This window comes from Parasteatoda tepidariorum, chromosome 7, assembly GCF_982258835.1.
Source record: "Parasteatoda tepidariorum strain Cologne lab strain chromosome 7, Ptep-v5.0, whole genome shotgun sequence".
In the NCBI taxonomy this organism is placed as follows: domain Eukaryota; kingdom Metazoa; phylum Arthropoda; class Arachnida; order Araneae; family Theridiidae; genus Parasteatoda; species Parasteatoda tepidariorum.
Genome location: NC_141761.1, coordinates 95063796 through 95088794, shown reverse-complemented (window position 1 = coordinate 95088794; position 24999 = coordinate 95063796). Strand labels below are relative to the sequence as shown.

The 24999-nt window shown below is 31.0% G+C and overlaps 1 protein-coding gene across 1 annotated transcript in view; it reads left to right on the top strand.

Moving 5' to 3' along the window:
- Positions 1-329: 329 nt before the first annotated feature.
- The window catches only part of LOC107449721 (uncharacterized), a 56101-nt gene continuing 31431 nt past the window's right edge, over positions 330-24999 (top strand). Inside the window, exon 1 of the mRNA XM_043051545.3 lies at positions 330-434. The gene's annotated coding sequence lies outside the window, so the exon portion shown is untranslated. The remainder of the gene's footprint in view (positions 435-24999) is intronic.

The following is a 24999-nucleotide window of genomic DNA, read 5'->3' as shown; positions in this document are numbered from 1 at the left end:
CCAGATATGATCGATTGGCTGGAAAAAACTGGCTATTAAAAAAAAAGGATTTTATTTTAAAAAAAGGAACAAAATTTAAACTTTTTAAATTTCTTTTATTATAATTAAAAAATTTTCTGTCGAAACATTTCCTGTAATTTAATAACATATTTCCATCACCGTTTTTCTCGTTTTCTTCATATTTCATTTTCTAAAGTTTCTTTCATACCATATAATATTGGAAGAAAAAACTTGTAAGAGGAAATAAAAGGGGAAAAAAGAAACAGGAGAAAGTTCCCAAAAACTTTTGGAAAAGTCACAAGCCGCAGTGTATTCTGGGTCAATTCAAGTAAATACTTCTACACTCCCTGTATTGAATCTCAGTCTCCAGCTCCTGTCATCATAGAAACACGTGCTCTCCCTACCTTCTAAAATTCTTGCTTCGGGATAAGGTGGTAAGCATAGCTTCTTTTACGAAAATCGTTTCTATACTAAGAACTAGAAAGACCTATTTAACTGTTCGTTGAACTATTTAAGTAGGAATTTAGAAGATACATTAGTAGGATTATGAAGGATTAGAATAAAAATAAATTATATGATTGTCATATAATTTATTTTTAATATTATTTTTATAAATATTAATTTATTTTTATCAATAAGGGAAATATATAATTTTACTAGTACAAATAATTATGCATTTAAAAAAATCTTTTTTCAAAGAATAAAGTTTGAAGTTTTTTTAAAGTAAAATTATTTTTTAAAAAGCTTCAGTTTTTCTTATGCAAATAGATAATTTAGAATTTCAGAAGAAGAATTTAGGATTAGTATCAAAGAAAAGAAAGATAATATTTGAAAACTATAATTTCTAGAATTGAGGTTAAATATATATTTTTACTTGAACTTTAAAAAAATTGTGAATTTAAAAAAAATATCTTTTTTTGAAGAATAAAGAAGCTTTTTTTTCACTGTGAAAATATTTTCTTAAGCACCAGTTTCTTCTCTACAAATAAGTAATTTAGAATTTAAAATAATATAGGTTAGGATCAAATAAAAGAAAGATGACGTTTGAAAACTAAAATTTCCCGATTTGAGGGTAATAATTTGTTTTTTAATTTGTTTGGGCATATAATTGCGAATTTAAAATAAATGTTTTTTAAAGAGTAAAGTTAAAAATTTTTTTTACAGTAAAAATATTTTAAAAAAAAACACTAGTTTCACCTCTAGAAACTGGGTATTAAAGAAATTAGAATTACAGAAATAATTAAGAACCGGATCAAAAAAAGTAAAGATAATATTTGAAAACTATAATTTCCAGAATTGAGAGTAAATATATAATTTTACTTGTGCATACAACTGTGTATTTAAGAAATTCTTTTTTCAAAGAGTGAAGTTAAAAATTATTTTTACGGCAAAAATATTTTTTCAAAAGCATCAGTTTCTCCTCTCAATCGATCAAATCGATAATTTAGAATTTAAGAATAATAATTTAGGATTCGGATCAAATAAAAAGGAAATTAATATTTTAAAACTAAAATTTTTAGAATTGAGGTTAAATATATAATTATACTTCTGCATACAATTGTGTATTAAAAAAAATTATTTTTTCAAAGAATAAAGTTTTTTTTTTTTTTTTTTTTTTCCTTTTTTTTTTTAAAGCACTAGTTTTTTCTCTACAAGTAGAGAAATCAGAATTTCAGAATAATAAAGATTAAGTTCAAAGAAAAGAAAGATAATATTTGAAAATCAAAATTTCCGAAATTGAGGGTGAATATATAATTACACTACTTCTTCAAAATTGCGTTTTTAAAATTCGTTTTTTCGAAGAATAAAGTTTGAAGTTTTTTCATTATAAAAATACATTTTTTAAAGCATCAGTTTCAACACTACACATGCATAAATGGAATTAAAGAATAACGATTTAGGATTAAGATGAAAGAAAAGAAAGATAAAATTTGAAAACTAAAATTTCCAGAATTGAGGGTAAGTATATAATTTTGGTTATAAATGTACTGAATAAAGTAACGCACTTAATTAATTTTAACTTTTAAAGTAATTTTTAAAAACATTGGGTTTGTCTTTGAAGCAGTTACAAAAAGACTTTTTCGAAAATTAGAATTTAAGATTAATAATTTCATCAAAGCAAAAAATAGCATAATAATAATTAATTAATAAAAAGATAATTTGTGAAATTTCAAGTTTCTATAATTAAGTATAAATATATTATTTTATTTGCGCATCTTATTGCTTATAAAATAAAATCTTTTTCAGAGGGTTAAGTTCATAGTTTTATTTGTTAACCGCAATTATATATTTTTAAAAGCATTTGTTTCGTCTTTCAGGTACTTACGATAAAATTTTTTTTTAGTTAAGTTTTAAGAAAAATAACTTAAGATTAGGAATCGAATAAAGAAAATGTACATAAACTGTCACAAACTTAAATTTCCGGTATTAATTTAACGTATAAAAAATTATTTTTTACGTGGAATTATTTTTGATGAATGAGTCTTATAACTGCTCAAAAATATCTTTTTAGTTCGCTCAAATTTCCAGTTGCAGAACAAAATACACAAAAAAAATTAAGAGTAAGGGATTCAAACATTCGATTGCAAACTTGACAAAACTATTGAAACCACATATTCTAGATTGCAGCTACCACACTTTGAGAATCAAACATTCGAATTCGACCAAAAACGAGTATGTTTTTTCAAATAAAGTATGTATATTTTTTGCGTCGAATTTAGAAACTGAAGAATACTTTTATCGTCTTCGCACAAATAATCAATTTGCTAATTTAAACTTAGACCTTGAACTATTTAGATTGCATCTTAGTATGTCAAAATCCGATCGCTTAATTAAATGTTTTTCACGTGTTCAGCTTTTAATTATTTATTTTGAACACTGAATCATCGAATCCAACCAATGTTAAAATATGAACTTTATAAAACTCATTACAAAGAAGAACTATAACTACTCATTCACAAATGCAGCAATTTAATGGATCTTTCTGAATTCTTTTTGGATGTAAATTTAGAAGTTTCTTATTTTCGATTAACCAGACAACGCTGCTTTTCTGTTAAATACCACAGTTGTTTCTTTTTTTTAATAATTCTCTCTCATAACATAATAAAAGCTAAGATTAAAAAAAAATTTGAATACTCATAACGAAATATCATTCTGATGTGAGAAATTTTTTTGATCTCACTTTAGTCTTAACACAAAAAATCCACATTAGTTTTTAGTATGCTTGCCTGATTTTTATTTCAAATTAGGCAGGGGTAACTAAAATAAGGCAAATAATTATTAATCCCGTCTTCTGTTAAATTGGCAATATAATAGTTCGCATACCAAATTCTTTGAGAGTGCTACTTACCTGGTTCTTCTACTAAATTTTTTAATTGTGTAGGCGTATTCCTTTCAGTTTTGAACATGACTTCGTAGTGTTGGTCAGATCTGATTAATTTACTTTATTTTATTCACACAGTTCTGAAAACAGGTATTCAGCAAGTTAAATTATAAAACCACTTATCAAATGTTTTACACACACGTAAATATATCTTATCTTCGTTTGAAGAGTTGCCCATGCGTAGAACGAATATTCAGCTAGTATTTGAAAAAAAGAAAAGTTAACATGAGATAGAAACATTTGTGTTAACTTATTTTTGTAAAAAAATAACTAAGTAAACTAATGACAATAATGGGATGATTACGAAACACAGTAGAATAATTATTTTTGGCTCTAGATAAATATTAAAAGCAAATTTTCCATAAAAAGATATTAACCATTTCCTAAAAAGCTAATAACTTTTATTTTTGTGATCACGTACCATATAGCAAAGTTAAAAATTTTAAGCTTTTACTTGAAATATGTTACTTAATCAGTGCTAAATATCAATCAGATTTCGAAATGGGTCGCAAAAAACGTACGTTCTGAGAATAAACATAAATTTTTTTCCGCCAGATTTTGAGTCAAAGTATGATGTCTAGCAGCACCCTGGGAGCCTACCTTGTCCTGCAGTAGAAAAACCAACGTAAGCGACAAAAAATTCAAAATTGAGATTTTTATATATTTGTCACTTTTGTATCATAAGCTCCCTGTTCAATAAAAACTTTCTTCAAAAAAAATTTTTTTGTTCATCAGTTTTTTTTAAAAATTCTATTTTAACTTTCATAGCATTTACAATAGAAACAAAATAATTATTAGGCCAATTCTCTGCAAAATCTACCACTTGCGTTGTTTTTTCTATTTCAGTCTATATAGTCAGGAAAATGGTTAAAAATTTGTACCCCTTTATGTTAAATTTGCATATTTCCTCGTATCTAGGAAATATTTTATGAAAAGGCAACAATTTTTGCTCATTTCTTCAAATTTGTTTATTCAAAGGCAATTTGTTAATTGAAACCTACAACAGTAATTTTTAAAAATTATTTATAATATTGTTTAAAAAGTTTAATTTTAAGGTATAACTTTTTAACGTGCTTTTAAACCATGTAATTTAATTTACGAAATACAAAATTTCAACAAAATGAGTGGAAATGTTTATGAGTTGTTTTTCTTAAATGTATTTTATTTTATACAGAGCAATATTTTGGTATTTTTCTACCTTAGTTTTCTTTTTAAATGTAAGTATTATTTTCTAATTGAAAGAAATTGCTTAGAAAAAGGAAAATATATACATAAAAAAAAGCTCTTTCGCACAATTCTCTGATATCTGTAATCTCAGAAAGCTGGTCAATTCAGCAGTTACCTTTTATTCCAAGAACTACCACTAGATGGCGCTGGTCAAAATACATGCATTGAACACCTCGCCAATTTATTTATACGGAGAGAGAATAATCGGGGATGATATAAGGACGGAAAGAGAGAAGCAAAACAAAAGAATCAATTCAGGTTTTCAATTTTTTAAATATTTTATAACTGTCGTTGTTGTTGTAGTTCATTTACGTCGCACTAGAGCGGCACAATGGGCTATTGGCGACGGTCTTGGAAACATCCCTGAGGATGATCCGAAGACATGCCATCACACTTTTGATCCTCTGCAGAGGGGATGGCACCCCCGCTTCGGTAGCCCGACGACCTGCACGCGAAGTCGAGCACTTTACGGTAGAACAGTTTAACGAGGATCAATACCACACACGCTCGGTCCGTACACAGACTGATCCATATCTGCCGTTAAACAGCCAACCCAATTCTTTGAGTTTACGACTACTAATGTTCAACTCCGTAGCCTTGTAATTTTGAACCCAATCCAGAAGATAAGGGAATTTCTGGATCAAGTATTGGAAGACATTTGCCTTCGTGGAGATCTTTTTGATTGAACTAACCAGTATTTGCGTTTCATGTAGAGGAAAACCACCACGAAAACCTATGGTTAGCAAGGGGACTCCCCATAATCCGTCTACCACTGAGGATATTTTACGTCAGCACTGTGATCGGTGCATACCGGATGCGGAATTCGTATCGACCAGCCTTCTCTGGGATTCGAACCCGGTTCACCTCATTGGAAGGCTCTATCCCCTGAGCCATCACGGCTCTTAGGTCTTTATATAGGAGTGATCTTAAGAAACCTCCGTTTATATATATTTTTAGAAACTTTATCATACATGAACATAAAAAGTATGCAGGCTGGGGTCTTGCAAAGATTAAGAGAACGAAAAGACTAAAACGATATCAAAAATCTGACAAATCATTATTGAGATACGCGGATGTACGAAACGCCTGTTTCATAGCAGAGAAAACAGAGAGGATTTGATTATTTGAAACACCTTCACGTTTCACAAAGAAAAATTTAGGTTGGTTTTGTATACTCGCTTTCCTTAATTATGATTTATCAGATTTCGTTTTTCCTTCTTAAACAATAAATTTACATTCCTCGATGCGCTAGTTTTTTGTCTTCATGTTTGCCGAGAATTTTTTAAAATATGTATCGAGAACAATCTTTCTGGAACACTTTATGTCAGAGGTGGCCAACCTGCGGCTCGTTAGCCACTCTTTGAAGAATTATTTGTGGCTCTCGATAAATGTACCCGATTTCATTTTTAATTTTTGTGCTATTATATTTTTAAAAAAATTATTATCGTTCCGTATGTGTTTCAAAATGTCTTTTAAATTACTGAGAACAAATATGAAAGACTGTGTGCCACGTTGTTCAATTCAAGGCGAGTTTTCCATTTCCAATATAATTATGACACAAAAAGCATCTGGAGAATTAGAATTAATAGAGATGCAAAAAGATCAATCTCTACTATTAAAATATAAGTGGACGTCGATTACTGAATTTTGGAAATTTGCACCAGAATCGAAGTATCCTGAATTAAAAAAGGCTGATTGTTGAATTATTTCAATATTCGGAACAATGTACTAATGTGAATCATTTTATTTCACTTTAAAATTCGTGAAATCCTAAAACTAATCAGTATTAACTAACCAGCAGCTCAAAGAATTACTGACACCAATTATTCACCAAACTTTGAAGAATTATCAAGAGAAGTAAAATAAATGCGTTTAATTTTTAATATTTAAACTCAATACACACATTTTGTACTTTCACTTATATGTTCTCAATAAATATAATTTATGTAAAAAAAAAATTTTAATACCCTTTTTCATACCTTTTAAATACGTATTTAATTGCGGCTCGCGAAAAATTTCAAATTTTGAAAATTGGCTCGACTAACAAGGAGCTTGGCCACCCTTGCTCTATGTTTATTTGATTCACTGGTGTTAATCAAATTGCAAAGTGAGACATTCATTTACATGGACAGGCGCATATTAAAACAGTTTAAACCTAACACAAAACTTTATAACTTCTGCAATGAAAATAAATAAGTAAGTGTTTTTTAATGAGTCGTCGCATTTTTCGCGAAACTTGCCTATTTAAACGGTACAATATCTTAAAACAAGCCAATAATAAAAACGAAAATAAAACGTTGATAGTTTAACCGACTCGAGATTGAATTAGAAATACAATGGTCGTTAGGCATATTTTTAAGGAAAAGTTTGGGGTTAATGCTAAAAGTTTGGAAATCAATTGGAAGTAATCACGTTTATAAGACAAGTTATTATGCAAATTGTTTGAGTAAAATCTGCTATGAAATAAAACTATTTATGCGAAAATATTTTCTTGATAATGGTTTGAAAATGTAAAATCGGTAAATCATTCAATTTCGAGACGAACTTTAAAATCACAAGTAATAATGACTTTTTAACTTGAATATTGTTAAGTCTCTAAATATAAAAAGTGATTGCATTTTTTTTCCATTATTTTCAATAAAATGATCTTGAAATGTTAAAAATATTTGGTTCATTTTCAAAAAACTTGTACTTTTGATGTCCCGATACTTTTAATGATTTTAATTACTAAAATTAAATTCCAAATAACATTTTTACGCATTCCAACTATTCTACAAAATGTTTTTACTAAAAGACTTAATATTTTAAGAATAATACCTGTCTAATACCGGTTTAATACATCAGATACAACTGAATTATTATGTCCCAGCCTTCTTTGCCTCTTATTTAACTTACAGGCAACACTTAGTAGAGGCAACTCTTATTTAACTGAGTTTGCATCCATACTCAATTTGTTAAAAGTCGTATTTTTTTTATCTCTTAATACGTCAGATATAACGAAAATATCATGTCCTAGCCTTCTTTGCCTCTTATTTAACTTACAGGCAATACTTAGTAGAGGCAACTCTTATTTAACTAAGTTTGCATCCATACTTAACTTGTTAAAAGTCGTATTTTTTTTATCTCTTAATACGTCAGATATAACGAAAATGTCATGTCCCAGCCTTCTTTGCCTCTTATTTAACTTCAGGCAATTCTTAGTAGAGACCTTATTTAACATAGTCTGCATCCATACTCAACTTGTTATGGGTCGTATTTTTTTTATCTCTTAACACGTCAGATACAACTAAATTGTTATGTCCCATTCTTCTTTGCCTCTTATTTCACTTAGAGGCAACTCTTATTTAACTTAGTCTGCATCCATACTCAACTTGTTATAGGTCGTGTTTTTTTATCCTTCCTGATGATATTTTATATTTATGAATAATCTTCAAAATGGGTTTTGCGAAAATATTTGCAATTTTATTACCATTATAGTGTCAAGATCTATAACTTCATTCATTTTTGTGTGTATTAACGGGTCTAATGCAGTAGCTACTATGATTAATAATTTATTTTTGAAAATAGGAAAAATCTAATAATTTTTTTTTATTAAAAAGTCTTTTAATATAATAACGTAATTTAGTTAACCTCTTTTTTTAAATTGCAAATGACCTAATTTTCATTAACTTAATTTTATTTATGGCACAATGCGATTTGCGGAATTCTATGAAAATTGAGCTTTAACAAGGTAAAGATGCTTCATTGACTTTCCCCTTTACTAGCATAACTGTTTTAAGTGTATTGTTCGAAGATCAAATTATTAAATAAATAATCCTAAGAAACTGAAGCGGTTACGCATTAATAGATTAAAAACTTCATTCGCTCCAAAAATATACGTCTAGCAAGTCGTGAAAATGGGCGCCTGTTTTTGAGAGCTTGAAACGATTGTTATTTCCAATTTGTATATTTTTAAAGCGAATGAAGTTTTTAATCAAGTAATAAGATCAAATTATACTTTTCAGTTTTGTATAAATACTTATTTTCATTAAAACCTGTCCAAGTAATGACTTGCAGTTTCTTTTTTATTTCAGTTTCTTTTTCTCCGTTACTCTTCCATTCTGTTACATAGTCATGGTAGTTAATTGTAGATTGTTTTAAGTTAAAAAATAGCTTTGTCGATTTTTGTTTTTTAATTGTAACACTGCTAATTTTCAGTTTTAATTAAATTTAAACTCATTAAATTTAATTGATTCGATTAAATTCAAACTTTCAATAAATTTAAACTTAAAAAATAAGAAAAAATTAAGAAAAAAAATTCCTATTTTTTTTTGAAGTTTAATGTTATATAATAATATGAGGAATATTTTTTTCAACTCAAATTTATTGACTTTTAATTTAGTATATCATTGCATATTAAGTTCATTAAAAGAAATACAGGTAGATATCAATATTTGTATGACTAAAATTCGTTAATTTGAAATTCAAGAACATTTAAAAAATAATTATTACTCCTTCCCCTCTCTTATTTTTCCCCCCTGCTATCTTTTATTACTATCTCTTACTAACAAAGGGGCCCGCGGCGACCAGCCGGTTCGCCAACAGGAACTTGCCAATCCGTGGTTCCACAAACACATTGTCCATTACAATTCAACAATTAATGGCTTTATGTTGGCAACCCCTAATTTCCTTATTAATTACAAAATATTTAAATGAAATTATTTAGCTTTGCGATTTATCTAATAGAGAGCTCAAACCCTAATCTATGTCTTCTATCTTGGTAAAAATGTGTTATTTGGCTTTACTGTTATTTATGCTATTTACCCCAATATTTACAAAATACCGAAAAAGAATCACGATGGCTCAGGGGATAGAGCGTTCGCCTTTCTATGAGGCGAACGAATTCCACATCCGGCTTGCACCGATCACAGTGCTGACGTGAAATATCCTCAGTGGTAGACGAATCGTGGTTCCCCTTGCCGTCAGGCTAACCGTGGGAGGTTCTCGTGGTCTTCCTCTCCATGTAACGCAAATGCGGGTTAGCTCCATCAAAAAGTCCTCCACGAAGGCAAATTTCTCCCAATACTCGATCCAGGAGTTCCCTTGTCTTCTGGATTGGGTTCAAAATTACAAGCCTGCGGAGTTGAGTAGTAGTAGTTGTAAACCCATAAAATTGGGTCGGCTGTTAAACGACGGTTATAAAAAAAATATTGAAACAGTGTCGGGGATGGAGCACTCGCCAACCAATCAGGTGAACCGTATTCTAATCCCGGCAATTGCTGGTTGATTCGATTTCCGCACCCCGCTCGCACCGACCACAGTGCTGACGTGAAATATCCTCAGTGGTAGACGAATCGTGGTTCCCCTTGCCGTCAGGCTAACCGTGGGAGGTTCTCGTGGTCTTCCTCTCCATGTAACGCAAATGCGGGTTAGCTCCATCAAAAAGTCCTCCACGAAGGCAAATTTCTCCCAATACTCGATCCAGGAGTTCCCTTGTCTTCTGGATTGGGTTCAAAATTACAAGCCTGCGGAGTTGAGCAGTAGTAGTTGTAAACCCATAAAATTGGGTCGGCTGTTAAACGACGGTTATAAAAAAAATATTGAAACAGTGTCGGGGATGGAGCACTCGCCAACCAATCAGGTGAACCGTATTCTAATCCCGGCAATTGCTGGTTGATTCGATTTCCGCACCCCGCTCGCACCGACCACAGTGCTGACGTGAAATATCCTCAGTGGTAGACGAATCGTGGTTTAGAGTCCCCTTGCCGTCAGGCTAACCGTGGGAGGTTCTCGTGGTCTTCCTCTCCATGTAACGCAAATGCGGGTTAGCTCCATCAAAAAGTCCTCCACGAAGGCAAATTTCTCCCAATACTCGATCCAGGAGTTCCCTTGTCTTCTGGATTGGGTTCAAAATTACAAGCCTGCGGAGTTGAGCAGTAGTAGTTGTAAACCCATAAAATTGGGTCGGCTGTTAAACGACGGTTATAAAAAAAATATTGAAACAGTGTCGGGGATGGAGCACTCGCCAACCAATCAGGTGAACCGTATTCTAATCCCGGCAATTGCTGGTTGATTCGATTTCCGCACCCCGCTCGCACCGACCACAGTGCTGACGTGAAATATCCTCAGTGGTAGACGAATCGTGGTTTAGAGTCCCCTTGCCGTCAGGCTAACCGTGGGAGGTTCTCGTGGTCTTCCTCTCCATGTAACGCAAATGCGGGTTAGCTCCATCAAAAAGTCCTCCACGAAGGCAAATTTCTCCCAATACTCGATCCAGGAGTTCCCTTGTCTTCTGGATTGGGTTCAAAATTACAAGCCTGCGGAGTTGAGCAGTAGTAGTTGTAAACCCATAAAATTGGGTCGGCTGTTAAACGACGGTTATAAAAAAAATATTGAAACAGTGTCGGGGATGGAGCACTCGCCAACCAATCAGGTGAACCGTATTCTAATCCCGGCAATTGCTGGTTGATTCGATTTCCGCACCCCGCTCGCACCGATCACAGTGCTGACGTGAAATATCCTCAGTGGTAGACGAATCGTGGTTCCCCTTGCCGTCAGGCTAACCGTGGGAGGTTCTCGTGGTCTTCCTCTCCATGTAACGCAAATGCGGGTTAGCTCCATCAAAAAGTCCTCCACGAAGGCAAATTTCTCCCAATACTCGATCCAGGAGTTCCCTTGTCTTCTGGATTGGGTTCAAAATTACAAGCCTGCGGAGTTGAGCAGTAGTAGTTGTAAACCCATAAAATTGGGTCGGCTGTTAAACGACGGTTATAAAAAAAATATTGAAACAGTGTCGGGGATGGAGCACTCGCCAACCAATCAGGTGAACCGTATTCTAATCCCGGCAATTGCTGGTTGATTCGATTTCCGCACCCCGCTCGCACCGACCACAGTGCTGACGTGAAATATCCTCAGTGGTAGACGAATCGTGGTTTAGAGTCCCCTTGCCGTCAGGCTAACCGTGGGAGGTTCTCGTGGTCTTCCTCTCCATGTAACGCAAATGCGGGTTAGCTCCATCAAAAAGTCCTCCACGAAGGCAAATTTCTCCCAATACTCGATCCAGGAGTTCCCTTGTCTTCTGGATTGGGTTCAAAATTACAAGCCTGCGGAGTTGAGCAGTAGTAGTTGTAAACCCATAAAATTGGGTCGGCTGTTAAACGACGGTTATAAAAAAAATATTGAAACAGTGTCGGGGATGGAGCACTCGCCAACCAATCAGGTGAACCGTATTCTAATCCCGGCAATTGCTGGTTGATTCGAATTCCGCACCCCGCTCGCACCGACCACAGTGCTGACGTGAAATATCCTCAGTGGTAGACGAATCGTGGTTTAGAGTCCCCTTGCCGTCAGGCTAACCGTGGGAGGTTCTCGTGGTCTTCCTCTCCATGTAACGCAAATGCGGGTTAGCTCCATCAAAAAGTCCTCCACGAAGGCAAATTTCTCCCAATACTCGATCCAGGAGTTCCCTTGTCTTCTGGATTGGGTTCAAAATTACAAGCCTACGGAGTTGAGCAGTAGTAGCCATAAACTGAAAAATTCGATCCGCTGTTCACCGATGGTTATTAAATAAAATAAAATATCGAAAGAGAACTTTTTTAGTGTCTCCTTTCGTCTGTTAAGGAACAAGTGGTCGAAGTGTAAGACTTCTGTCTTTGTGGTAAACTTAAACGTATTATTTAGCACTGCTGTTAATCAAGAAAATAATTACACCGGTTCATATAATTACACCAAGAAGTACAAAATATTGAAATGAAACCTTTTTAGTTTCTTCCCCTTTCTGATAAAGAACACGTGGTTTAAATTCGGGATTTCTATGTCAGTGACCTTTTTTTAATTAGTATAACTTTCGCATGGGGTTTATCCCTTCTAACTACAAAACATCGAAAAGAAACTTTTTAAGTTTTTCTTTATATTATTCAACTTTACTGTTTATTAGGCTAATTACCTCTATAGTTACAAAATATCGGAATGAATATTTTTTAGTTTTCTTCATGTCTGATAAGAACTACATAGTCCAAATTTGAGACCTCTTTCTTGGTAAATGCGTGTTATTTAAACATTACTGGTCATTGCGCTAATTATCTCGATCATTACAAAATATCGAAATGAAACGTTTTTAGTTTTTCTATTTATCTCTTAAAGATTACATGCTCCAAATTTTAGCGGTCTAACTTAGGGAAGGGGAGAATTTTTATTTTTGTGATAAGTGGATGAAGGCTTTGCTTTTCTGCATATACCGATATAATTTAGCAAAAAGTGCAAATTTGTGTGAATACATTGTTAATTTGAATAGAGTGTAAGTAGCTTAATTTTTTTTAAATGTTAACTTGAAATCTAAAATAGTAATCTTAAAATTTTCCTATAAATAGTTAAATAGTAACTAAAGGGAAATATTTCAATCTTTCAAAACAATAAAAATAATGATACAGAATATAATTACTACCACATGTCGATAACAATGTTATGTCATACTATGATGCTTGCTGTATCAGGTAACTTATATTTTTTATTTAAACATTGGCAAAACGGTTGAGCATGATGCATATTCAAGTTAATGTTTTCTTTATTTATTTATATATATATTCTTTATTTTCTGTTCCAAATTAAAAAGTGTACTACTGTTATAAGTCATATTTGCCAGAATCGCTCCAATTGCGGGTGAAATTTTTATAAGTAGTAAATCAAATATTTTATGTTTTATGAAACATGTTGTAGAATCCGTATTTCGTATGGGATGAATAAAAGAAGAAAATAATTAATAAATCAGTACTGAAAAACATTACTGAATCACGGACAAAGGCATCGACTCAATTAACAAAGCTAAAATAAATTCCATCATTTATTTATATACCTTTTATCCTTACGTCATTAAATTCAGCAAAACATGTTTTTTGTAGTTCATTTCATCAAAATAAAGATTAACAGTATTCAGTGTCATTTGTCATGATGCTGCTCTTGATCAATTCATGTTAGTCAAAATTTACCACCAAAATTTACCAACAATAATTTTTTCCGATACTTATTCCTTTCAAAGGAGCCGGTAGTGATCTATTTTCATGGTATCTTTATTAAAATTGCTAAATATTGGTGCAATTTAATAATTAGCAAATCTAACATTCTATTGTATCTATATTCGGAATCTATTACATACCCTACATTATTTGAGTTTTGTGTGAATTTATTTATTAGTGGTCGCGAACTAAACTCGAAATTTTAAAAACATAATCTTGATAAGGAGTTTAGAGGATGACCATTTCTCGACATGACCTTAATACTGTTTAAAATATTTATAGATAGTTAATTCTATTTCATCAAAATATTAATACACTATCTTTGCTACCACATACAAAAATATTTTCTGAAATTAACGGAAAATCGTTGTAGAATTCTTATAAAAACTGAACCAATTACCATAATAACAATAGTACATATTACCAAAATTAATTAAGTATCATTTGCATACCACGATTTTCTGCAGTTCCCCTAAACGGTTTTCCCATTAATCTTTTCTCCATTAAATTTGCTTTTTAGCGCATAGATTATTTTTTTTAAAATTTCAATTAATACATATTAACAGCATTAATTAAGTCTTCATAATATGTCAATAATAATCTGGCAATTTTTACGGTGGTTCCCTAAAATGAATAAGTATTTTTTCTCCATTAACATTGCTTTTCATGTACATAGGAATATTTTTTATTTCAATTAATGCATATTATCAACATTAATTAATTTTTTACGGTTCCTCTAGTCGAATAAGTACCTTTACTCCATTAATTTTGCTATTTTAGTACATAGCTTACTTCAATATGCATATATTGAGCCGGGATAGCCAGGTTGGTAGGGCACTGGGCCCATGTCCAAGAGTTCGTGGGTTCTATCCCAGGCGAGCCGAAGACTCCCCGTGTGGTAAATGGTGACTGATGCACGTTAAATCTGTCGAGTCTCAAAGTGCTCCATGTTCCCATAACAAATCAATACCTCTGCGGGTACTGATCCAGGAATTTCCTTGTCTTCTGGATTGGTTCAAAATTACAAGGCTACGTAATTGAACATTAGTCGTCGTAAACCCAAAATGGGGCTGGCTGTTCAATGGTGGATATTAATATGCATATATTATGGCTCAAGGGATAGAGCGTCCATAGAGGTGGACTGGGTTCGAATCCCAGCGATGTCTGGCCGATACGAATTCCGCATACGGCTTGCATTGACCACAGTGCTGACGTAAAATATCCTCAGTGGTAGACCGATCATGGGTTAGAGACCCCTTGCCGTCAGTCTAACCGTCGGAGGTTCTCGTGGTCTCCCTCTCCATGTAAAGCAAATGCGGGTTTGTTCCATCAAAAAGTCCTACACGAAGGCAAATTTATGCAAATACTTGATCCAGGAGTTTCCTTGTCTTTTATATTAGGTTCAAAATTACAAGGCAATGGAGTTGAACATTAGTAGACGAAAACCCAAAAATTGGGTCGGCTGTTCAGTGACAGTTATAAAATTAAATATGCATGTATTTATAGAGCTGTGGTGGCTTAGTGGATAGACCGCTCGTCTGCTGGAGTTCAACTTGGTAGTCTTATTGCGAAATTTAACTGCTTGTGGCACCCGTGCTCCTCAGCTTTATACGGTTAACCATCCAATCCGAGCCACTCAGAGGATGGAGTTTAATGAGTCTTATTTACTTGAAAATTGTATTTGGGAAAATATTCCGACCTTCTACAACTTTTTGTATATATTTTATAAAGTTCACTTCCTAGCAGCTCTTGGTACCATTTTCGCTTCCTTTTACATCATGCAGTTTTATTTTCCAAAACACTTTTATCACGTTGAGAATTTTTGAGGCTGCGCTGTAATATAGCAATAGAGCATACACAATAAATAATGTTCTCAGTAAGGCTCATTCAAGGTTTATTATCTTCAGTTCAAAAATACGCTATGAATTGCGCAAATTATTGGAAAAGTAAAATGCTATTAATATAATATACATGTATTAGCGTATTGCATTAATAGAATATTAATATGTATGTGGTATATATATATACGGATATATTATAGTTTTGTTACCAAGCCGTATCGTATACGAGCATATAGTTTGAATGAAAGTGATAAAACTTCGTGAGTAGAGGTATAGAATTATTCTGAACATCTTTTTCCCCCATCGAAAGTGAAACTATGTTTTTGCAGGAAAAACTGCTAGACAAAGATAAAGAAAAGGGTATTTTATAAATTTCTGATAGGAACAATGCAAAGACCAAAAAATGGCCATTTTCGAGTAACTTTTGCGGGGTTTGAAACACTACCAACGAAATTTTCGACTGCAGTAATTCTGAATATTGTTAATACTTGTTTTTTTATGGCTGCACTATTTCCTTACGCCAAAAATCGAATTTCTTCGGAAAAGAACGAAAATTCCAAAAAAATATTTTTTTTTGAAGTTATTTACAACGGCTAATGAGAAACCTACTCATAATTACCCATAACAAAGAAAAGTGTTTGAATATAAATACACAAAAAGAAAAAAATTAATATAATATGCAACTGTACATAATTTCTTCTACGAAGTAGGAAAAGTATCATTCTTTTTCATGTTAAATGTTATTATTTTCCGCTGCACTTATCATTATCCAGCTAACATGTTTAGTGACCGTAATAGGACAAGTAAGTTGAATCAAAGAAAACATACTTCAACATCTCAACCATTTTGTTTCTCAGTTTCTATTGGCATAAGTTTAGGCTCCATGATCTTTGCCAACATTTTAATCTCTTTTCTAACCATAAAAAAAATGGCAAGATGAAACAATGCTTTTAAAAAATCCTACAGACAAATATTTTTTATCTCGTTTAATGTCAACATCCATACTGAAGTAATATCAATTTTCAAAATGAATGGGGCGTGTCAGAATAGTTCTGTCAACTGCACATCTTTATTACCTTTAGAAAATGATTCTTTTCATTTTGCTGTCAGGCCTGCATTTATAACTTAGATCCTTTTATATGTTTTTGAATTCATCTACACAAAATTTTATGAAAAAATTCTGTGCTCAAACCACCCCATCTTTGCACCCTTTTAACAATATATATATGTAATACAAAAATTATAGAAATTACTTTTGTATTAATAAAAGCATTAAAACTCTTTTCATAATATGCCTTTGCTAAAGAATAGGTGTAGAGGTATTCTATTTTGGGACTTCAAGACTGAAAACATACCAATGAATTGTAATTAGATTTATATTTCAAAGGAGGAGTTATTTTTAAAATCTTTCCCTCTTTCACTTCCATATTAGGAAGCATTAAATGATTTTCCATAATGCGTAGGTTTATAAGGTATGCAGCGACTGAGCCTTTTTACCTCCTTTTCCGTTAGTATATAATGCAGGAGCAATAGTTTTTGCGTGTCTCTTTCAACATGATGTGATCCTGATAAAATATGTTGGAATTGTCCGAGCGTGCTGTCCACCCCCTCCAGTGTGGAGAAATGGGTGTGAGCTGTTACCACCAACCGCCTACCTATAAATAATACTATTGAAGAAGTATTTTAGTTCACGACTGAATTATTTGAGATTAACTTACCCAATGATAACAGGGATGTAACCCTGTTATTATATATATATATATATATATATATATATATATATATATATATATATGTGTGTGTGTGTGTGTGTGGTATAACACACTACTACTATTAATAATACTATTGAAATAATACTATACTACTATACTACTATTACTATACTACTAATAATACTATACTACTATTGAAATAATACTAAATAATACTATTGAAGAAGTATTTTAGTTCACGACTGAATTATTTGAGATTAACTTACCCAATGATAACAGGGATGTAACCCTGTTATTATATATATATATATATATATATATATATATATATATATATATATATATATATATATATATATATATATATATATATATATGTGTGTGTGTGTGTGTGTGGTATAACACACTACTACTATTAATAATACTATTGAAATAATACTATACTACTATACTACTATTACTATACTACTAATAATACTATACTACTATTGAAATAATACTAAATAATACTATTGAAGAAGTATTTTAGTTCACGACTGAATTATTTGAGATTAACTTACCCAATGATAACAGGGATGTAACCCTGTTATTATATATATATATATATATATATATATATATATATATATATATATATATATATATATATATATATATATATATATGTGTGTGTGTGTGTGGTATAACACACTACTACTATTAATAATACTATTGAAATAATACTATACTACTATACTACTATTACTATACTACTAATAATACTATACTACTATTGAAATAATACTAAATAATACTATTGAAGAAGTATTTTAGTTCACGACTGAATTATTTGAGATTAACTTACCCAATGATAACAGGGATGTAACCCTGTTATTATATATATATATATATATATATATATATATATATATATATGTGTGTGTGTGTGTGTGTGGTATAACACACTACTACTATTAATAATACTATTGAAATAATACTATACTACTATACTACTATTACTATACTACTAATAATACTATACTACTATTGAAATAATACTAAATAATACTATTGAAGAAGTATTTTAGTTCACGACTGAATTATTTGAGATTAACTTACCCAATGATAACAGGGATGTAACCCTGTTATTATATATATATATATATATATATATATATATATATATATATATATATATATATATATATATATATATATATATATATATATATATATATATATATATATATATATATATATATAATATATATATATATATATATATATATATATATATATATATATATATATATATATATATATATATATATATATATATATATATATATATGTGTGTGTGTGTGTGTGTGTGTGTAGTGCTCCTCCTCTATTTTCCTCGTAAACTCTTTAGCCGTGGCTTTTCATTCATCATTATATTGCATTTCTAGGAATTTGCAGTCATATTTTAATATTTTTAATATCCTTTATATAAGGATGACAACATAATGCATTTTCTATGCTTTTATTGAGATTTAGAATAAGGAATCTATTTACAAATTATATATACACGGAGCAGAGCTCCTGGATAGATGCTTAAAGTTTCATTTCTAAAAGATAAGTGTACACTTTTTTAACGTGTTACATATTCCTTCATGTCATGTGACCCAAATAATCCAGACCATTTTTTATATCTTCTTTGTTAGGACCGGCGTTCTGTAACATCTGAAGACCAGATGGAGATGAATTAATATCTCAACATAGTCTTGGTTTTCATGGGAATTTGGCTTCTTATTGTGCGGGGTGGATTCATTTTATAAATAAAGATTTCATCGCTATTCAACGGGACTAAATGTATACGCGAAGAGCCAAGTTAAGTATGTGAAAGAGAAATTTAATGTTCTCAGAGACCAGATAAGCTTATCTGCAGATAGATATAATTCTTTTTGAGTTTAGTCTCAAAAGATCCTTTTAATTTTATAAAGCTAGTATTTTAGATACTACATATATATATATATATATATATATATATATATATATATATATATATATATATATATATATATATATATATATATATATATATATATATATATATATATATATATATATATATATATATATATATATATATATATATATATATATATATATATATATATATATATATATACAATAGAGTCTCGAAAATCCGAGGTAATTGGGGTTGACACAACCTCGGATTTAGTGATGTTTTTTAAGGCTCTAGGTTTGGCAGATTTCCCAATCACAGTCAGTTTCATTTTATGATTTCCAGATGCATTGGCGCATGCTAAAATGGTTAATCGTTCCTTCCGTTTTTTGTGACCTGGAGCTGAATTTTCCTCTTTTGAAACAAGGGATTTTGAGGGCAACATCTTAAAGTTCAAACCTGTTTCGTCACAGTTATATAACTGGTCAGGTGTGAGCTTTTCCGTCAATATAATGTCTTCAATCCGTTTTTGAAATGCCTGCACAGCTGACGTATCTGACGAGAGTATTTCACCGCAAATATTTAGTTGACGTACACCATATCGTTCTTTCCAACGGTCTATCCAACCAACGCTTGCTGCGAAATCTTCTTCTTTGAACTGATTTCTGAAAAACACAGCTTTTTCCTGAAGAATAGGGCCACTTATAGGAGTACCTTTGCCACGCTGTTGAGTAAACCAAAGAAATAAAGCCTTGCTAGTTTTTTCATAGTCTGATGTTCTCATAGATTTTCTTTTTTCTCCTGGAGTCTCATTGCACTTCTGTGAACAAAACTGCTCAATTTTTACTCGATTGCGGCGCCAGTCACCAACTGTTACCTCTCCAACACCCAAATCGGTAGCAACACTTTTTATTGTTTCACCTGCATCTAATCTTTTTATAGCGTTCAATTTAGTTATCATAGATACAAATTTTCTCTTATTTTTTCCACTCATTTTCGCAGCAGGCACCTTAACGCAACAGTTTCAACAGCAATAAGTTTCCAAAATAATAAGGATCAAGCAAGCACGTGTATTGAGTCCCTAACTAAAATCTAAGCTACTAGTACAATTGAACTTGGAAGAATAAAATTCTTGTAGATCTGGTTTGAAAATTCCTTTTTTTCCAGGAAGAAACGAAAAATAACACCTGCATAATTTCGGTTGCGAGAGGAAATGGGAAGAGCTCTTTTGGTTGCTAGGGGGAAAATCTGGCACCTCGAATTAAGCGGAACCTCGGACTTCTGAGACTCGAACTTTCGAGACTCTACTATATATATATATATATATATATATATATATATATATATATATATATATATATATATATATATATATATATATATATATATATATATATATATATATATATATATATATATATATATATATATATATATATATATATATATATATATATATATATATATATATATATATATATATATATATATATATATATATATATATATATATATATATATATATATATATATATATATATATATATATATATATATATATATATATATATATATATATATATATATATGTAATACAAAAATTAAATACTTTTGTATTAATAAAAGCATTAAAACTTTAAAACTTCATTCCTTTTCATAAAATATCTTTAGTAAAGGATAAGGGTAGAAATTCTATTTTGGGACTTCAAGGCTAAAAACATGCCAATGAATAATAATTAGATTTATACTTCAAAAGAAGTTATTTTAAGATCTTTCACTTCCATATAAGGAAAGATTAAACGATTTGCTTTGAGTAATAAATAAATTGATGAGGCGTAGGAATACAGAAAAAGGCAATAATGACTGACCACTTTACAACTTGTAATCATCCTATAAAACGCAGAGCACTAGTTTTTGCGTGGCTTTTTGTTGTTTATCATGCTAAAATAAAATCCGTCAGCTTAGACGGGATATGTGTTCCCCCTCTCCCGCTTTGGAGAGGGGTTAAACTGTTATTTCACCATCGCAACTTAATAAAAGAAGATTATGCACAATCTGGACTCTTTAATCATGCTTCTTTCACCTAATTAACTAAAAAATATCGGTGTGGATACACCGCATATTATAAGCCGCTCAGGATGTGGCTTCGCGCTGGAAACTATGCCTAAACTGACTGCTACTTCGTCGCCTTGGAACTCCCTTTTTCACCCCCTTGGTTTAAAGAGAAAAAGCTTCATTGGACTCCTGAGATTAAAAAGTTTTCGATTGTGGGGGAAAAATGAAAAGACTTCCCACCCGGAAGAAATCGCCTAACGCCGTTCTGAAGGATTCCTCATCCCTTCACACACCCGGGAGAAAAATTGCTTCATCGGTGATTTTACGGTACCAGTTCCGGTACGTTCGCCGCTACTAGAATGCTGAAAGTGCTTAAGGATTTTGTGTCACAGTCATGAAAACGTTTGTGTCTACACTGCCTGTTAGTGCCCTCAGAAACAATGGAAGTGTGCGATTAGTGTTTTAGAAAAGTCCTAATCATGATGTTGTGAAAAAAGAAAAAGAAAAAAAATGTGTAGTGAGTCAGCACCGAATGATAAAGAAAGTGTTATTATGAAAACAATTATGTGCGCGATTTATAGTAGAGGAGCTTTTTGCTCCTTTATGGAAAATTCCTTTATAGGAAAAAGATTTTTTTTTCCTCCTTCGAAGTGTGATAAAAGTGCTTATTTTTTTTTATTACAAAGATAAATCCCGTGCATATCTGTATTTTTTTTTTCTCTCCTTCATAATAATATGAAGTGCATTCTTGTGTTTATATTGTTTTTTTTATTTTTATGATATATAGTTTTATTTTTATGATACATTTATACTGCTTTTAAAATGTTTTTAAAAGAAATAGATGTGGTTCAAACGTCAATTAAAGTAACGAAGGCAAACAAAATTAAGTTATTATTTAAACTTTTATTTCCAAATGATTTGTCTAGATTAAACCGTAACAAAATTCTTAATTTTTCAGAATTTTCTTTTGAAACTAACACTAATGAATTTGCAAACAAACTGAAAGAAATTTGTGATACTTTTAATTTTTCGGATTTAGTCAAAATTTCAGACATTCTAAATATTTACAGTGAAGGAAATAAAAATGAAATAGCAAAACATATTTTAAATTGTTTATGTGATTTTAATTACTTAAAAAATTCGATCGTAAATGAAAATCCCTCCGAAGATGAGGAGGAAACTACTCAGTTTGAGAGTAAACACACTCAAACTGATTTTGAACCACATTTACAGACTAAAACTTATGTAAATAAATTTGCACAAGTTAGTTTAAATTCTATATGTACAAAAAGTAGTGTTGATGATATGGTATCCTATAGTCAAAGTTCTAGTAATTATATAAATAGGGAAAATGAAGCAAAGTTAATAGTTAGTTTTTCAGATATTGAAGCAGTTACCCCTATGTTTAATGGAAACCGCTATGATAACATAAATTCTTGGTTTGAAAATTTTGAAACTCATGCTAATTTATTTAAATTGTCTGATATGCAAAAATTTTTATTTGCAAAAAGATGTATGAAAAATAACGCATTAACTTTTATTAGAAGTGAAACTCAGTTAAATTCGTATGAAAAATTAAAAAATTTTGCTTGAAGAATTTGGACTTAGTTGCAATAGTGCAGAAGTACATGCAATGTTGCAAAAAAGAAAACAAAGGTATAATGAAACTCTTCAAGAATATTTCCTAAAAATGAGAGAAATAGCTACTCAAAGTGATATTGATGACTTAGCTCTAATCACTTACATAATTCAAGGAATACCAGACCAAACAAATAATAAAACAGTTCTTTAAGGAGCCAGTAATCTTTTTGAATTTAAACAAAAACTTAAACTTTATGAAAAAATCAAAAGTGACTTAGATAAAAATAAATTTCAAGCTAATAAGGGACCATATGTTAAGAAGTTAGAAAACCCGAAATATGACATTAAGTGCTTTAAGTGTAATGCACCAGGACATAAAGCCCCGGCTTGTCCTAAAAATAAAAATGTAACCCCGAATGTGACAAAACCCAAAATACATCATACTGCACAGGAGAACCCATTGAATCAATGTAAATATTGCTCAAAGAAAGGACTTTTGAATCAATTTCACATGGGCTCCACGTGTGTAAACTACCCTAATAATGTGGTTGATGTGAATGTTCAAAATATGACAAGTAATCAATAGCAATTACTAATATCCGGATATATAGTTGAAAATGAGTACCTAAATGGATATAAAGTTAAAAATGTATACCTAAATGGAGGTAAAGTGAAAAATAAATACCTAAAGGGACGTCCAAAACAAAATAAAAATGAAAAAGTGAAAGAGATATTATTGAATGTTGATACCGGGTCAACATTGAATGTAATACCAAAAGATTTGGTGTTAAAATTGAATATTCCTATTAAAAAATGTGAGGAATTAAAGGTTACCCAAACAAAAGGACAACTAACACTTAACAAAATTTGTGAGTTTCCCCTTAAAGTAGGCAAAATTGTTAATTCAGTTAAGTTTTTTGTAATTGATACTGATTTACCATATGCTTTGCTTGGGTTGCAGGCTTGCAAAGAGTTTTGTTTGTTTATTGATTGTGTCGGGCCAGTTGTTACTCAATTTGGTAAGAGATTGATCACCTCTGCTAATTCTAACAATGACAACTTATCTTTGCACATTAGACAGCAAAATTCTCAAAATGTTAAGGGTAAAAATGTTGAAAAAATAAAAGTTGAAGATGTTTCAGTTAAAGTAAACATTGAAAAAAATAATGTAAAGGGTAACAAAAATAAAAGGAAAAGGACAAATAGGAAAATGAAAAAATGTCCAAAAATTTCAAATGATTCGAAGATAGATCTAGGTAATGGGTGCACACATTATCAGGTTAATATCGACGAAAAAATAAAAAATGAAAGCGAGATAAAAAATGTGGACTTAAAAGAAATTTTAAAAAGTTATGATGATATTTTTGCGAAACACAAACATGACGTAGGAGAAATTAGAATGGAACCGCAAAGAGTCAGGTTAACCTCAGATTTACCTATATCTCTAAGGCCGTACAAAACATCCCCAAAACAACAACAGGAAATTGATTTACAAATAGAGGAATTGTTAAAAAATAACATTATAAAAGAAAGTTCATCCCCTTATGCTGCCCCAGTAACTTTAGTGTTTAAAAAAGATGAAAATAAAAAGAGTCGTTTATGTATCGACTTCAGAAAATTAAATCAAATTACAAAAACAGATTCTGAACCTCTACCTTTAATACAAACTTTAATAGAAAAATTGTCTAATAGTAGTTATTATTCTAAAATAGATTTATCACAGGGATATCATCATGTTCGTATTCATCCTGATGACACTGAGAAATTAGCATTCGCTACTCACAATGGTCTATTTGAATACTTAAGATTACCTTTTGGCTGGAAGAATGCCCCGAGCATTTTTCAACGTACAGTTCGTAGAATTTTAAATAAACATAAAATTAAATTTGCTACAAACTACTTTGATGATATCATTATATTTTCTAATTCTTATGATGAACATTTAACCCATCTTAAAAAGATTTTTGATATTTGTAAACAGGAAAACTTAAAATTAAAACTTTCAAAATGTTCATTTTTGCAAAAACAAATAGAATTTTTAGGATATGAAATTAAAAATGGAATTGTATCACCCGATAACCATAATATTGAAGTGATTAAAAAATTATTGCCCCCTAAAAATGTAAAATCATTACAAAGATTTCTCGGATCAATAAATGTTTACAATAAATTTATTGATAGTTATGCAAGTATTCGACATCCTTTAAATAACTTGTTAAAGAAAGATGTAAAATGGGTGTGGTCAGAAACATGTCAACAATCTTTTGAACTTTTAAAAAATGCT